The following is an 18,701-nucleotide window of genomic DNA, read 5'->3' as shown; positions in this document are numbered from 1 at the left end:
TAGGTAGATATGTAGATAAAACAATGTCATATTTTGCACAAAAAATGAGGACACAGCATCAGCAAATTATGAGCATTCTTAAAGGGTAAAATAGAAAATAGTATTACTACCCTTGAAAACCTGAGGACTATGGTGGTGGTTTAGTCTCCAAGTTGTGTTCAACTCCTGTGACACCGTGGACTGTAGCCTGCCAGGCTCCTCTGTCCATAGAATTTCCCAGGCAAGAATCCTGGAATGGTTGTCATTTTCCTTCTCTAGGAGATCTTCTCAACCCAGGGATTGAACCAGGGCGTCCTGGATTGCAAGGCAGGCAGATTCTTTATTGCCTGAACGACCAGGGAAGCTCTGAGGACTATGGGCTACCTTTATATCTAAGCTTGGTGAATAAGAATATGAGATCAATGGACTAAAAGCTATGAATGAGACAAAATCTGTTTATGAAAAAGAGGTGCTTCAAATGCTGAATAGTTGAAAATTCTTCTTTTAAGCTTTTGGGGAATAAATCTCCTCCTCTTCTTCCTTCTCAAATATTGTAAATCACCAAGGGGTGAGAAGATGGCATTGAATTTTAAGAGTGAAACAAGGTAATGATCAGCGTGAGACAGCAATGTCCTGGGACTTGAAAATCATGCATGCTGTTAAAGATTTGGGGATGAGATAGAGTAAAAATACCCAGCACTGCCAAAAGATGACCTAACCCCAGAGATAGACTGCAACAGTAGCAATGTGATGAACTAATGGTAAGAATACACCCAGCCTGGAAAAATAAGTAAGTGTTAGTCACTCAGTTGAGTCTGACTGTTTGTGACCCCATAAACTTTAGCTTGCCAGTCTCCCCTGTCCATGGAATTCTCCATTCAAGAATGCTGGAGTGGATAGCTATTCCCTTTTTCAGGGGATGTTCCTGAGCCAGAGATTTAACCCAGGTCTCCTGCATTGCAGGCAGATTCTTCACTGTCTTAAGCCACCAGGGATACAATATATGGTCAATTCAGTTCAGTTCAGTCACACAGTTGTGTCTGACTCTTTGAGATCCCATGGACTGCAGCATGCTAGGCTTCCCTGTCCATCATCAACTCCCAGAGCTTGCTCAAACTCGTGTCCATCGAGTTGGTGATGCCCTCCAACCATCTCATCCTCTGTCATCCCCTTCTCCACCCGCCTTCAATCTTTCCCAGGATCAGGGTCTTTTCGCATCAGGTGGTGAAAGTATTGGAATTTCAGCTTCAACATCAGTCCTTCTAATGAATATTCAGGACTGATTTCCTTTAGGATTGACTGGTTTGATCTCCTTGCAGCTGAAGGGACTCTCAAAAGTCTTCTCCAACACCATAGTTCAAAAGCATCAATTTTTCAGTGCTCAGCTTTCTTTATAGTCCAACTCTCACATCTATACATGACTATTGCAAAAACCATAGGTTTTACTAGACAGACCTTTGTTGGCAAAATAATGTCTCTGCTTTTTAATATGTTATCTAGGTTGGTCACAACTTTTCTTCCAAGGAGCACATGTCTTTTAATTTCATGGCTCCAGTCACCATCTACAGTGATTTTGGAGCCCCCAAAATAAAGTTTGTCACTGTTTCCATTGTCTCCCCATCTATTTGCCATGAAGTGATGGGACGAGATGCCATGATCTTAGTTTTCTGAATGCCGAGTTTTAAGCCAACTTTTTCACTCTCCTCTTTCACTTTCATCAAGAAGCTATTTAGTTTTTATTCACTTTATGCCATAGGGGTGGTGTCATCTGCATATCTGAGGTTATTGATGTTTCTCCTGGCAATGTTGATTCCAGCTTGTGCTTCCTCCAGCCCAGCGTTTCTCATGATGTACTCTGCATATAAGTTAAATAAGCAGGGTAACAATATGCAGCCTTGACGTACTCCTTTTCCAATTTGGAACCAGTCTGTTGTTCCATGTCCAGTTCTAACTATTGCTTCTTGACCTGCGTACAAATTTCTCAGGAGGCAGGTCAGGCGGTCCGATATTTCCAGATCTTGAAGAATTTTGCAGTTTGTTGTGATCCATACAGTCAAAGGCTTTGGCATAGTCAATAAAGCAGAAATAGATGTTTTTCTGAAACTCTCTTGCTTTTTCAATGATGCAGTGGATATTGGTAATTTGAACTCTGATTTCTCTGCCTTTTCTAAGTCCAGCTTGAACATCTGGAAATTCACAGTTCACATACTGTTGAAGCCTGGCTTGGATAATTTTGAGCATTACTTTGCTAGCCTGTGAGATGAGTGCAAATGTGTGGTAGTTTGAGCATTCTTTGGCATTGCCTTTCTTTGAGATTGGAATGAAAACTGACCTTTTCCAGTCCTGTGGCCACTGCTGAGTTTTCCAAATTTGCTGGCATATTGAGTGCAGCACATTCACAGCATCATCTTTTAGGATTTGAAACAGCTCAACTGGAATTCCATCACCTCCACTAGCTTTGTTCATGGTGATGTTTCCTTAGGATCACTTGACTTCACATCCCAGGATGCCTGGCTCTATATGAGTGATCACACCATCATAGTTATTTGGGTCATGAAGATCTTTTTTGTGTAGTTCTTCTGTGTATTCTTGCCACCTCTTCTTAATATCTTCTGCTTCTGTTAGGTCCATATCATTTCTGTCCTTTATTGTGCCTATCTTTGCATGAAATGTTCCCTTGGTATCTCTAATTTTCTTGAAGAGATCTCTAGTCTTTCCTATTCTGTTGTTTTCCTCTATTTCTTTGTATTGATTGCTGAGAAAGTCTTTCTCATCTCTCCTTGCTATTTGGAGCTTTTCATACAGATGGGTATATCTTTCCTTCGGTCCTTTGCCTTTAGCTTCTCTTCTTTTCACAGCTATTTGTAAGGCCTCCTCAGACAACCATTTTGCCTTTTTGCATTTCTTTTACTTGAGGGTGGTCTTGATCACTGCCTCCTGTACAATATCACAAATCTCTTTCCATAGTCCTTATATTTATTAAATATTTATCCAATAAATGAAAGATTCTTTATATCAGGGATTCTAAATTGGGATTGTAAGAGGATAGGGCCATATCCCAGGGGATAGAGTTGATTAGAATCATAAGTCTTTGTCAGATCATTTTTTACTACATACTATATTTCAGAAAATCTAATATATACTTAGGGTTGTGGTTTATATTTTCTGTCCTCCTCCTCCCAACTCCCCACACTAAGGCAGTGATAAGCTCACGTGTTTAGGGTAGAAAAAACAAATCCTGACAACCAGTGTCCTGCATAATATGAAGACAGAATATACATGAGAGGAATACTTGCTGGAAACAAACCAGAAAGAAAAATATCCTTTTCTAAATATAGAACTTTGGCTACCTTGGTATCTCTGTAAAATAAGCTAGTTTCTATACATATACCTTCACCTCTATTTCTTCTTTTTTTAAATTTAATGTATTACCTTTGACTGTGTGGATCACAACAAACTTAAAGTGATGGGAACATCAGACCACCTTACTTGCCTCCTTCTACACGATGAACTATTTCTAACACTAACCATGAAATTAAGCAAATAACATTAGTGCCCAGAAATGATAATAAAAATTCTGTTATTGCTCTTTATAAATATATTTTACTTATATATAATTATGACCATAAAAACATGAAAAATAGAATAAATACAACCATACTGAAATAAAAAATTAAGGGCTGATATTTTAAAATTACATTTATTCATGTTTTGAAACAAATACATAAATATTTATAACCACATATCAGTCTGTCACACTAATAAATAACATTACTGTGCCTGTTTTCAATTTCTAATTTCCAAAAAATTAAAGTGACTTCATGGAAATGATTTTTCTTTGTGTATTCATTTTTAACAGAAAGCACAGTCAAATTTGTTCATACCTGATAGAGGAACAATTTTTATTAATTTTAATTTCAAGGTTTTTCTTTCACATGCAGTAATAATTATATAAATCATCATGTAGTTCAAAGACAGTTTAAAGAGTTCCCATAGACCAGCACCCATTTTCCCCTATTAACAAATTACTTTATACATTTGTTACAATTAACAAACTAATATTTAAGCATTATTTTTAACTAAAGCACATACTTTACTCAAATTTACTATTTTTTTAAACTAATGTTCTTTGTTAGGAAAAGTTGTAAGCATAAGAATGTTAGGGATACATCCATAAAACTGTCCACTTTACAATACATTCAGGAAGCTGCAAGACTGTCATGTCTGTTTAGATCAATTTTAGTGGCCTTCAAATGATATATTCACCAAAAATCATAATTTCTGTATATAATTTGGAGAAGTTTGAGATCTAGTATTATGTATTTATGAGTTTAATTTAAATAGTCAATTTGAGTGGAACAAGATGGCAGAATAGGAAGACCCTGAGCTTATCTTATTCTACAGATACACCAAAATTACAACTACTTAAAGAAAAACAAGCTATGAAAATGGCATGAATACTAGCATAGAAGATTCCCAACTGAAGAGAAAAAAAAAGAGACACAAGATAGGCAGAAGGAGTAGAGATGTATCTAGTCAGGACACACATTCTGTGGTCAGTGACTCATAAATGGAAAGGATATCACAACTGCAAATGTCTTCCCTAAGGAATAAGGGGTCCAAACTCCATTTCAGGCTCCTCAACCCAAGGGTTCTGCACTAGGAAATGAATCCCGCAAAAAATCAGGCTATGAAAACAGGAAGCCTACATATGGATTATAGTAAACAGAAACTCTGCTTTTTTGCCTTCAATCAACAAAAATGTAATATTTCTCATTGTTCTAAAAAATTATTTCTCATGATTCTATGAATTGGCTGGGTAATTTTGGCCTCAGCTCAGACTGGAAGATCTAGAGGTTCCCTACAGTCACAAGTCTAGTGCTTGGCTCAATGACTAGGCATCCCTCATCTTCCCGTGGGCTATCCCAGCTCCTCCCCACAGAGTCGATTGCAGAGTTCCCAACAGCAAGAGGCAAGAAGCCCCAAAGCACAAGTACTTTTCAAACCTTTACTTGCATCAGGTTTTCTAGCATATAACATGCCAAAGCCATTCACATGGCCAGCTTAAACTTTGAGAACTGGAGAAATGGCCTTCACAGCTTTATTTTTTTTGCTCTTGAATGTAAATTTGTTTTACATTTCTGCTGCTACTGCTGCTAAGTCGCTTCAGTCGTGGACGACTCTGTGCGACCCCAAAGACGGCACCCCAGCAGGCTCCCCTGTCCAATATACAAGGTGGAAACCCACTGGTGTTTAGGAGACCCCCCTCCTACATGCATGTGTGCTAAATTGTGTCTGACTTTTGTGATCCTGTGAACCATAGCCTGCCAGGCTTCTCTGTCCGTGGGATTCTCCAGGCAAGAATACTGCAATGGGCTGCCAAGGAAGCATGCAAAAATTTCACATGCTTTGAGTCCTACAACAGAAGAAAGTGGTCAGGGCAACTTTGCTTGAGAGCCTCCCACAGAGGCAAGAGGCAATGGGACAGCCCCTAGGGACTGAGGCACTAGTGGCAGACATTCTGGGGACCTTGGATTCTTTTTATTTCTTTTGCTAGCCTGAATGCTATGGCTGTTGTCCAATCTTCTTAAATTTACTGAGATTGTTTTGTGATCTCTCACGAAAATATTCCATGTACACTTGAAAAGAATATGTATTCTGCTACTTTTGGATGGAATGTTCTATACATATAACTATTAAGTTCTTCTGGTCTAACTTTCCATTAAGGCCAATGTATCCTTTTTGATTTTCTGTCTAGATTATCTGTCTACTAATGTAAGTGAGGTGGTAAAATTTCCTACTGTTGTATTTCTGTCAATTTCTTCCTTTCTGTCTGTTAATAAGATTTTAATAATAAAAATCTCTTGCATTTTTATGCATAAATAATGAAACATCTGAAAAAGAAATCAAGAAAACAGTTCCCTTTACAGTTGCATAAAAATATAAAATACCTGGGAATAAATCTAAGCAAAGCATTGCGGCATTATTTACAATAGCAAAGTTATGAAAACAACATGTGTCTACTGATAAATGAATGGATAAAGACGATGTGATGTATATATATAGTGGAATATTACCCAGTCATAAACATGGAATTTACAACATGGATGGCAGAAGGGGGCATTATGCTAAGTCACACAAAGAAAGACCAATTACTATATTTTAATCACTTATATATAGACTCTAATACAGAAAACGAATGGATAAATAAAGCAAAATGAAAAGAGATTCATAGACACAGAGGAAATACAGGTGGTTGCCAGAGCTGGGAGGGTGTGGATATGGGCAAAATAGGTGACCACAGAATGTGCGTCCTGACTAGATACATCTCTACTCCTTCTGCCTATCTTGTTGTGTCTCTTTTTTTTTTTTTCTCTTCAGTTGGGAATCTTCTATGCTAGTATTCATGCCATTTTCATAGCTTGTTTTTCTATAAGTAGAATTAAGCAGTACAAACATCTAGTCATAAAATAAATGTCATGGTGAAGTAATATACAGCATTAGCATTATGGCCAGTAATACTGGAATAACTTTGTATGTTTAATCACTATGCTGTATGCGTGAATTTAACATAATATTGTACATAATATTTTTGGGGATCTCCAAAATCACTGCAGATGGTGACTGCAGCCATGAAATTAAAAGATGCTTACTCCTTGGCAGGAAAGTTATGACCAGCCTAGATAGCATATTAAAAAGCAGAGACATTATTTTGTCAACAAAGGTCCATCTAGTCAAGGCTATGGTTTTTACAGTAGTCATGTATGGGTGTGAGAGTTGGACTATAAAGAGAGGTGAGCCCTGAAGAATTGATGCTTTTGAACTGTGGTGTTGGAGAAGAGTCTTGAGAGTCCCTTGGACTGCAAGGAGATCCAACCAGTCCATCCTAAAGGAGATCAGTCCAGAGTGTTCATTGGAAGGACTGATGTTGAAGCTGAAATTCCAATACTTTGGCCACCTGATGTGAAGAGCTGACTCATCTGAAAAGACCCTGATGCTGGGAAAGATTGAAGGCAGGAGGAGAAGGGGACGACAGAGGATGAGATGGTTGGATGGCATCACCGACTCAATGGACATGAGTTTGAGTACACCCCAGGAGTTTGTGATGGACAGGGAGGCCTGGCATGCTGCAGTCCATGAGGTCGCAAAGAGTTGGACATGACTGAGTGACTGAACTGAACTGAACTGATTGTACATAAACTTTATTTCAATTAAAAAGAAATTTGAAATGAACAATGACACCACAGTGATCGTAAAATTAAAGAAACATGTATTCATTTCTTAGTCTTGAAATGAATATATGACACCAAGTACGCATATTTGGGAGCTGATGTTAAATTGGAATTTCTTCAAATTGTGTAAAACATGGGGTCGCAAAGAGTCGGACACAACTGAGCGACTTTCACTTTTCAAAACACAATACTCATTAAAAAGATAAGCAATACAAATGTGTCAATTTTTACCTTCCTTATTCAACAATAAAAAGGACAATTTTTTAAATTTAGAAGTTAGAGCAATAAAAAACATTTTTTCCCCTAAGAAAGAGTATTGTATCTCTTACGTTGTTTAGAATTGCTAGCCAAAACAGACAGACATTTAGTTGACTTTAGTAGTATCTTTAAATCTACAGACAATCCCCTGTCCTGTCTTCAACTACGCCTCTCTAACCATCCACAGCTCTACACTTGGTCTATCACTGGATATGTCAGTCCTCATAGCACCTTAACTACAAATCTTAGCTTCTTTCAACTATTTTCTTAGGACATCCATTTACTCCAGTCCAAGAAAGCATTTTCCTCCCTTTTTTACTTTAGTATAACAGACAGATAAAATTGTAAAATATTTGAAATGTACAATGCTATGATTTGATATACATATAATCCCCTTAGGTTAGTTAATCCATCCATAATCTCTTATATTTATCTTATTTTTGGTTTGTGAGAAACTTTAAGTTCTACCCTCTTAGCAAATTTCAGTTTTACAGAAACAGTTATTAACTATAGTCGTCATATTTTACATTAGATCCTCAGAGCTTTTTAACCTTATAGCTTAGAGTTTGTACTTTTTATCAACCTTGCCCTATTTCCCCCAGCCCTCCTAACTCCTGGCAGTCACTCTTCTGTTTCAATGAGTTCACACAATTTTTTTTTAGATTCCTCATATAATTGATGGCCTGGGGTATTTGCTTTTTTCTATCTGTCTTATTTCACTTGCTATAACAGTCTTCAGGTTTATCCATGTCATTGCAAATGATAGGATTTTCCTCTTTTTAAAGGCTGAATAAAATTCCACTATCAGATTTTAGCTGTACTGATGATGTGATGTATTAAGGGCAGGCGTGCACAGTTGGATTTCCTGTTGGTGCCAAGGCTGTCATTGCCCCATCCACCCATCTTTATCCTTTCTCAGAAGCAACACACAAATTCCTATCTCCCTTCGTCACTGCATGCATGGCAATGCCCCTCACCACCCCCCACCCCTCCACTGCCAAGATTACTACTGATTGTTTTAACTAATGGGTGTCCCTCCATCAAAGAATTCTACTAGGGACTGACAAGAAGATGACAAGAAGATGTCATTTTATCTATTTTGTTACATAAGTGATCAGATTATATGTAATTTTTCTCAAAGAGTAGTTCATTTTTTCCCAAAGGATTTTAGTTTTGAGAATATAATGTATTGGTAGTCATCATTAGTCAAGCTCATGACTTGTAGCTAGAAAAGCATAAACACTAGGAAGCAAATTGGTTTCTCATTTTTAAAAAGACTCACTGGAAGCCTAATTTCACAGCATGTCCCAGGTGCTTAAAAACTATTATGCTTAAGGTTTTGTCATTGATTAAATCCTTTTATTAACATTTTGAGGAAAGTAAAGGAATGGCAAGAATTCTTTTAAGTATACATATATTTGCATATTTGTCAGCAATTATTAATAAATGCTTAGCTGTCTTTTCCTTTTAACCAGATTGCATAAATTTTATGTGAAACTTTCCCTCATAGTTATTGCTTCTAAAACTTTAATAATGCCTTTTGCTTTTTTCTAACCTTTCTGCATTTAGCATTCTTTGTAGTTATTTGATTAGCTATGACAAAATGGTAAACCTATACCTATAAATATTTTAAATATTTTTACTGCTTGTAACATTTAATAACTATATTTTGATTTTAACTGCATTAATTTAGTGGATTGTAATTTGATATAAGTACATTAATTGTCTTCCATGCTAACATTTTGGTTATTTCCTATATACAACCCACTTCCTGCTTTCACTGGAAGCTGAACGGGGTTTTTCTATTTTTGTTTTTATTGTTACTGTTCCCCAAGGCTTTCTTCCTTGTGTTTTTCTTGGGTAGGCAACATCTTGCCATGAAATATTTGAGCCATGACTGAAGTAAACCCACATGCTACTTGTTAAATGAGTTTTTTTACTGAAGTATTTGGTTAACATGAAACAAAGAGGATTTCTAATACAGTGCTCCACAGCCCAACGTCAGAATTATCATGGAGAAATATAATTCTAGAAACATATTTTATATTTGTTATTTGATTTAATCTCAGGAGTTGGTGGTAACAGCCAAGGAAATACTATGCTTTAGGAAGAAGGTAAATGATGTTATTTGAATGCATTTGCTAGTTTTGTGTTTTACATAAAATATTTTATTTTATTCTTTCAACTTTCATAAGTAATGAGGATGTTGTTGTTTATAGATGTTCAAAATCTTTGCCCAGGTCATATTAGTAAGCGGTAATGCTCCTTTCCCCAGCTGCTCAAATTGATTCTTTTCTGATTTTTGCAGAACCCGTGAATGATTAAAAATCATGAAGCATTATGCTTTAGAAAGAAGGGAAATATTTTTTGAATGCATTTGCTAGTTTTGTATTTTGCATAAAATGTTTTATGATTAAAAATTTCAAGACAGTTACAACAGGGGACTAAACTCAGGCCCATCTGAATGCAGGACCACAGATGACTGCAGTGGTTACACTCTCATGAAGCTGGCCCTGCTTGTGAACTTTGAGATGTGGCACTAAAAGGCTGGAAGTTGTTGACTTTCTCAAGGAAAAGTTGAGGCTGACGTATGAATGCAGAAGCTAGGGCTCTGAGAAGGTTGTAGGAACACGAGCTCACCAGCTCTAGAAATGTGCAGAAGTCCAGGGAAGCATTTAGACATCAGCAGCTTAGAAGTCAAGAGTTCAATACACTTCATTTAAATCTAACAAAGACAAGTACCAAACGCACATCTGGGTTACACCTGTATTAGGACAATCTTTGGCTACATTGTCTTTTGGAATCGCTTTAACACCTTTGCAATTCATATTGAGTCTTTGCCACATTTGCTATTTATCTTCTCCATCTTGTATTAATATTGTCTTATGTCAGGATGCCATACACAGCAAGGTACCATAGTCTAGATGGCTTTAAATAACAGAAATTTAATTCTCACAGTTCTAGAGGCTGAAATGTCTAAGACTAAGGTGTTGGTTAACTTGGTTCCTGATGAAAACTCTCTTCCTGCTTTGTAGATGGCCACCTTCTTGCTATATCATCATATGGTCTTTCCTTTGTACATACAGATGGGAAAACAGAGAGGTAGAAGTAGAGAGGGGTACTTTTCTTCTTTTTACAAAGTCATCAATTCTATCCTATTAAGATCTAATCCTCATGACTCATTTAATCGTAATTACCCCCTAAAAGCCTTATGGAATGAAGCAGGGCAAAGGCTAATAGAGTTTTGCCAAGAGAACACACTGGTCATAGCAAATACCCTCTTCCAACAACACAAGAGAAGACTCTACACATGGACATCACCAGATGGTCAACACCGAAATTAGATTGATTATATTCTTTGCAGCCAAAGATGGAGAAGCTCTATACAGTCAGCTAAAACAAGACCGAGAGCTGACTGTGGCTCAGATCATGAGCTTCTTATTGCCAAACTCAGACTTAAATTGGAGAAAGTAGGGAAAACCACTAGACCATTCAGGTATGCCCTAAATCAAATCCCTTATGATTATACAGTGGAAGTGAGAAATAGATTTAAGGGACTAGATCTGAGAGTGCCTGATGAACTATGGATTGAGGTTCATGTCATTGTACAGGAGACAGGGATCAGGACCATTCCCATGGAAAAGAAATGCAAAAAGGCAAAATGGCTGTCTGGGGAGGCCTTACAAATAGCTGTGAAAAGAAGAGAAGCGTAAAGCCAAGGAGAAAAGGAAAGATATAAACATCTGAATGCAGAGTTCCAAAGAATAGCAAAAAGAGATCAGAAAGCCTTCCTCAGTGATCAATGCAAAAAAATAGAGGAAAATAACAGAATGGGAGAGACTAGAGATCTCTTCAAGAAAATTAGAGATACCAGGGGAACATTTCATACAAAGATGGGCTCGATAAAGGACAGAAATGGTATGGACCTAACAGAAGCAGAAGATATTAAGAAGAGGTGGCAAGAATACACAGAAGAACTATACAAAAAACATCTTCATGACCAAGATAATCATGATGGTGTGATCACTCACCTAGAGCCAGACATCCTGGAATGTGAAGTCAAGTGGGCCTTAGGAAGCATCACTATGAACAAAGCTAGTGGAGGTGATGGAATTCCAGTTGAGCTGTTTCAAATCCTGAAAGATGATGCTGTGAAAGTGCTGCACTCAATATGCCAGCAAATTTGGAAAACTCAGCCGTGGCCACAGGACTGGAAAAGGTCAGTTTTCATTCCAATTCCAAAGAAAGGCAATGCAAAAGAATGCTCAAACTACCACACAATTTCACTCATCTCACACACTAGTAAAGTAATGCTCAAAATTCTCCAAGCCAGGCTTCAGCAATACATGAACCGTGAACTTCCAGATGTTCAAGCTGGTTTTAGAAAAGGCAGAGGAACCAGAGATCAAATTGCTGACATCTGCTGGATCATGGAAAAAGCAAGAGAGTTTCAGAAAAACATCTATTTTCGCTTTATTGACTATTCCAAAGCCTTTGACTGTGTGGATCACAAGTAACTGTGGAAAATTCTAAAAGAGATGGGAATACCAGACCACCTGACCTGCCTCTTGAGAAACCTGTACGCAGGTCAGGAAGCAGCAGTTAGAACTGGACATGAAACAACAGACTGGTTCCAAATAGGAAAAGGGTTACATCAGGGCTGTATATTGTCACCCTGCTTGTTTAACTTATATGCAGAGTACATCGTGAGAAACCCTGGGCTGGAAGAAGCACAAGCTGGAATCAAGATTGCTGGGAGAAATATCAATAACCTCAGATATGGAGATGACACCACCCTTATGGCAGAAAGTGAAGAGGAACTAAAAAGCCTCTTGATGAAAGTGAAGGAGGAGAGCAAAAAGTTGGCTTAAAGCTCAACATTCAGAAAAGCGAAGATCATTGCATCTGGTCCCATCACTTCATGGGAAATAGATGGGGAAACAGTGGAAATAGTGTCAGACTTTATTTTTGGGGGGCTCCAAAACCACTGCAGATGGTGACTGTAGCCATGAAGTTAAAAGACGCTTACTCCTTGGAAGGAAAGTTATGACCAACCTAGGTAGCATATTGAAAAGCAGAGACATTACTTTGCAAAGAAAGGTCTGTCTCGTCAAGGCTATGGTTTTTCCAGTGGTCATGTATGGATGTGAGAGTAGGACTGTGAAGAAAGCTGAGCGCCAAAGAATTGATGCTTTTGAGCTGTGGTGTTGGAGAAGACGCTTGAGAGTCCCTTGGACTGCAAGGAGATCCAACCAGTCTATTCTAAAGGAGATCAGCCCTGGGTGTTCTTTGGAAGGAATGATGCTAAAGCTGAAACTCCAGTACTTTGGCCACCTCATGCGAAGAGTTAACTCATTGGAAAAAAAACTCTGATGCTGGGAGGGAATGGGGGCAGGAAGAAAAGGGGGACAACAGAGGATGAGATGGCTGGATGGCATCACGGACTCGATGGACGTGAGTTTGAGTGAACTCTGGGAGATGGTGCTGGACAGAGAGGCCTGGCGTGCTACGATTCATGGGGTCGCGAAGAGTTGGACACGACTGAGTGACAGAACTGAACTGGACTGAACTGAAAAGCCTTATCACCAAGTATGGTTATATTGGATGGGATGGTGGCTAGGGCTTCAACATCTAATATTTTTGGCAGGGGACCAAATTCAGTCTATAGCAAGTTTAAATTTTAAAATTCCAAGTGATGGTTTCTTATTTATCCATATTCAACTTAATGTTGTTTTATTTGGCCCATCTTTCTAACTGGCTATCACACTTTGGGTTTTTATTTCATAGAGTAGACACTCATCTCATGCCCCTACAGTTTTTAGGAAACCTTATCTTCACGTGGAAAAGTTGATGGACTCCAAAATTTGTCCCCTCCACCAACCCCAATCTATGAAGATGGTAACAGGAATAAAGTGTCCTTTCATTTGTCTAGATTTACCTCATTGAAAGGCAGTTTGGACTATACTAGTGATATTTTCCTGTATCAGAATAATTGTCTATACAGCAGAAGAACTGGCTCTGCTTCATCTATTGTAAGGAGTTGACACTGAAAATCTGCTGTTCAGTTCTTGATGCTACACTTAGAGGGACATTGATTCACTTCCGGCCAGTAGGGATGGTTAGTGGTTTTAGGAGCATGATCGATGAGGAATAGTTGAAATTCTTAGGAGAAAAGATGTGGGGGACATGTTTAAAGTCCTAGCATATAAAAGAGGAATTAGGGTAATCCCAAGTGCCTTCAGAAGTCAGAGCTAGTATTAATGGATAGATATGAGAGGAAGGCAAATTAGTTTATGAGGAAGAAAATTTAAACAACCAGAGCTGTGCAGAAGGGGTCAGGGGGGCTATTCTTCTGAATCATGAAATAGGAAGCTTTTCTTCACTGATCATATTCAATCAGTGGAAGAATATTTTATACCAGGGTCATTGTCCAAGACTGAATTTGTCCTGAAAGTGAAAGTGAAGCCGCTCAGTCATGTTTGACTCTTTGAGACCCCATGGACTGTAGCCTACCAGGCTCCTCTGTCCATGGGTTTCTCCAGGCAATAGTACTGGGGTTGATTTCCATTTCCTTCTTCAGGGGATCTTCCCGACCCAGGGATCGAACCCAGGTCTCCCGCATTGTAGACAGATGCTTTACCATCTGAGCCACCAGGGAAGTCCTAGGGCAGCAGAATTGTGTTTAAATAGTAGGGAATGGGTCTTAAATTGTGAAGCACCCTCTGGTGCTCTGAGAAGGCTGACTTTCTGTTATAAAGTGCTATGTCAAGACTTCCCTGGTGGTCCAGTGGTTAAGACTTCCCCTTTCAGTGAAAGGGGTGTGGGTTCGATCCTTGATTGGTGAGTTAGGATCCCACATACCTTGTGGCTGAAACATAAAACAAGCAATATTGTAAAAAAAAAAATCAATAAAGACTTTAAAAAATGGTTCACATAAAAAATATTTTAAAAATAAAGTGCTGTGTCAAGGAATGAATACTGTCTGCATCAATTTTCTAGGTATGCCATAACAAAGTGTTTAAAACTAGATGGTATCAACAGAAATTTGTTGTCTCAAATTTCTACAGGTTAGAAGTTCAATATCCAGATGGTGGCAGGGACAGACTCCTGAAATCTATAGGGGAAAAAAATCTTCCCGTGACTCTTCCCAGTTTCTGAACGCCATCAATCCTTGGCATTCTTTGGCTTGCAGTGTCATTGCTTCAGCCTTTGCCTCTGTTTTCACACGACATTCCTCATCTCAGAGTGATACCAGTCATGTTTGCTCATTCTAATGATTTCAACTTAACATTTACTAAGACCCTCTTTCTAGATAAGGTCATCGGTACCAGGGCTTATGACTTCAACATATTCTTTTGGAGGACACATTTTAACCCTTAACAGCATCCCCAGGAGGCTGATACATTGCACTTTCATACTGGCTTTGTCCCTGCCATGCTCAATCATCTAAGCAATTCAATTTACCTCCTGGCACTTCAGTTATGCTTCTGTAAAATGAGAGCAATAACTTTCTTTAGCCAAACAACGGGGTCTGATGTGACTACATAAAGTGTTGAAACATGGACATGTGTTCTCAGAAACCCTCATATGTGGACATGTTTATTTTAACCCTCTTATTGTATGTGCATCTCTAAATGGTAACTTTTTTCCCTTGAGCATAATTAAGGAATGCAGTGCTTAATTTCTAACAGATATAACAAATATCAAGAACACTAACTACAAAAGGCCAACAGGCAGGGTCTGCAATAAGAACATGAGAAACAGCACAGCTTTATTTCATTTTGGAGGAATCTGAGAAAATGAACTAACTTAGTCAATACAATCTTCTCAGTCCACATAAAGAAGAGGAAAACATGAGACCTGTTTTGGGAATTTATTCTAAAATTTATGATCTAATTTTTTTCACCATGACAGCCACTTTGTTCCCACAACATCCTATTCAAAGACTTTCTGGTGACCTAAATCTGTCATTTAGTTTTAAAAGTCCATATTTTCCATCCTGTCCTTGATTTCCAGCTACTCTTTGCACTCATTGTTGGCTACAATAAGTGAAAATTTGGAGAGGTGGCAACATGCTTGCAAACAAAGGGGCAGAATGGTCTGGCATTTGAGGAAGGATTTAAAAGAAGTCTAAAACCAAGCAAATTGGAAGAATGTGTTCTTGGTAGCTTAAAGTAATGGATATGAACTGAAAGTGGCAAAAAATAATCTTGAAAAAGAGCAAAGTTAAAGTACTCATACTTTCTGGTTTGAAAACTTATTACAAAGCTACAGTAATCAAGACAGTGTGGTACTGGCATAAGGGTAGATATATAGATCAATGGAATAGATTTAAGAGTCCAGAAGTAAACTATTACATTAATGACACATTTATTTTTAACAAATGTACTAAGATAATTCACTGGAAGAAAGAACAATCTTTTTAAAAAATGACACTGGGACAATGAAATATTCACATGTGAAAGAGTGAAATTGAGGAATCTACCTCACACCATATACAAAAATGAACTCAAAATATTCATAGACTTAAACATAGGAACTACATCTAGAAAACTCTTAGAAGATAACATAGGAGTAAACCTTCATGACATTAATTTTAGACAGTGGTTTCTTTCATATGACACCAAAAGCAAAGATATAAAAGAAAATAACAGCTAAATCGGACTTTACCAAAATTAAAAAGTTTGTCCTGCAAATGATATAATCAAGAAAATAAAAAAACAACCTACAGAATGGGAGAAGATATTTGCAAATCATATTCTGTATCCAGAATATACAAAAAACACTGACAACCCAATACTATAAGGACAGATAACTCAATTAAAAAGTGGGCAAAGAATATTTAATAGACCTTTATCCTAAGAAAATATACAAATGGCCAGTGTGCACATGAGAAAATATACAACATCATTAGTCGGTAGGGAAATGCCAATCAAAAAACTACAATGAAATACCTACATATTATAATTAAAAAGATTGATAATCAAGCTTAGTGAGATGAGTGTGTTGGAGAGATCTCTAAGCCCTGATGGTCCAGGATAATTTCATCAGGCATGAGGATCTTAGACCAGAGAAAGATGAATGAAAACAGAGGCAAAAGTTCTAGCCAGCCTGCAGAGGCCAATGCAAATACCTAGAGCATGAATCACTAATCAGACACTTTCCACATGCCTTGTGGCCCAATGAGGGGCCAGGGTCTCAGAAACCAGCGCATTCATAGCCAGCTGATGGAGATGATGGTGCATTTACAGTAGATCATTGAAGGATACAGCTGATACCCAAGCATTTGCAATCAGAACCCGACACTGGAAGAGCAAAGGAACAATCAGGCCAGTCAGGAGCAGGAATCTCTCTTGGACCACTTAATCTGTCAACTGGTCTACCTCCTACAATCTGGGGCCATGGGTGTCCTGGAGCTCCAACAAACTGTATTGCCCTTCCCAGGACTCTAGGAGTGATGTCAGAGTTGGGCAGTGAGCCCATCATCCAGGTAGCCCAGCCTCCTCGTTCATCAACTGAGAGATTTTGAAGCTTCATTTGTCAGCCTTGACCTATGCAACCATAAGATTGACATCTCTGCCTTGTACCACTCCAGCTTCTAGGATGACAAGAGCTGCCATGGAGACAAATACCAGGAAGACAAGAATACTCTGGGCTTCATTAACCTTGGTACTGATAAACATAAGCTGTGTACTGATCTGATGACTGAAATCTTAAGTCAGAGTGATGTGAACTGCACTGAGGAGATCTTACTGCAAGATCCCAGTTAGAGAGGGCGATCATCTCTGAGGAAGAAGTGACCCCATTCCTGACATACTACTGCAAGGAAGGTGCCGACCTTGATCCAGAAAACTTGGTTTTTCTAAACGGTTGTTGCTCTGTCTTTTCCATGCTGGCCACTGTTTAGTGTGATCCAGTTAAGGCCTTTCTGACTCCTCACTCCCTTCTGTGGTGGTTTCCTCTTCAGTTTCCAGCTGTGTGTGAAAGTTGAGCTGATGCTTGTCCACTGATGTGAATATCCATGCTTTCCAGCTCATTTTGTACAAGTTGGAGAAAGCTCTGCTTGAGGCTATGCTTACGGAGAATAAGCACAATTAATCCTCAGAATCCTCTGGATGACTTCAACTCCCAGATTCACTGAAGGAATACCTGGAATTTGCCAAGAGATACAACCTACATGTCATCATAGATGAAATTTACATGCTGTCTGTGTTGGATGAACATGAAAATGTTCCGGGCATGGAAAGTTTGTCTGACCTCAACAACACCCATGCGATCAATCAGTCAGTACCAATAAGGATTTCAGCATCTCTTGCTTTGGCTTAGGTGCTCTGTATACCCACAACAAGGAGGTGGGGCTCTGCCATGAGCTTTGCAGCATTTCTGGCATCACCCAGGACAAGCCATATTGGCTGCTCCAGGACAGAAAACAGATTGAAAAAGTGTATCTGCTCACTAACTCTCACAGGTGCATTATCAACAAGTGAAGGTTTTGAAGATCCCCTTTCTCAACTGTGGCTCTGGCCTCTATGTCTGAGTCAACTTGGAACACATCCTGGACCTGTATGCATGTGAGGAAGAGCTGCTCCTCCATTGCTGTTTCCTGAACAGCAAGCTGATGTCCCGTGGTGAAACCTACAAGTATAAGGTGCCTAGAATTTTCTACCTAATCATGGTGGATAAACTCATCTGTTAAAACACAACAATGCAACAGTTCTATCAGGTGCTTCTATGGAGCAGAAGCAGGATTTGATAGTGAAGCGGCTGGAGGATGTGCAGAGGGAGTGAGTAAGCTCTCTTCCTCCCAGTCAGTCTCTCCAGCCAGTCACATGCTCAGGGAGGCTTGTTATCAGCCTCTGGTCTAGAAAACTGGGGCACTGAGCTGAACTGGTGCTGCGGCTGAGCAAACAGTGGGCTCCTCCAGGAAGGGGCTCACGTGACTCAGTCATCAACCTCCTTCAACTGAGCATCTTTCATTTTTGGAAGCTTTGCATCCTTTCATTATTTGCTAGCTATTGCATGTGCAAAACATTTTTTATGGGGTTGGAATGGGAAAGCCTACGGGAATAAAAGGAACTCCTTGGGTCTTGTTTAGTTGGATTTATTTTTGTCTTTGATGTCTTCTAAATTCCATATTCTTTTGAATTCCAGGCCTGTTCTTTTTCCAGTTGATATTTTTCATAATCACCTTTGGAAGTTAGATTAATTTTTGTCCTTTTAAAAATTCTAAGG

The 18,701-nt window shown here is 38.7% G+C and overlaps 1 pseudogene; it reads left to right on the top strand.

The window, feature by feature from the left end:
* Positions 1 to 18,257, top strand: part of LOC138422035 (probable inactive 1-aminocyclopropane-1-carboxylate synthase-like protein 2 pseudogene) — a 44,663-nt pseudogene extending 26,406 nt beyond the window's left edge.
* Positions 18,258 to 18,701: the final 444 nt, after the last annotated feature.

This window comes from Ovis canadensis, chromosome 16 (assembly GCF_042477335.2).
Source record: "Ovis canadensis isolate MfBH-ARS-UI-01 breed Bighorn chromosome 16, ARS-UI_OviCan_v2, whole genome shotgun sequence".
In the NCBI taxonomy this organism is placed as follows: Eukaryota; Metazoa; Chordata; class Mammalia; order Artiodactyla; family Bovidae; genus Ovis; species Ovis canadensis.
Note: the sequence above shows the minus strand (reverse complement) of the source record. Positions and strands in the feature narration are given on the sequence as shown.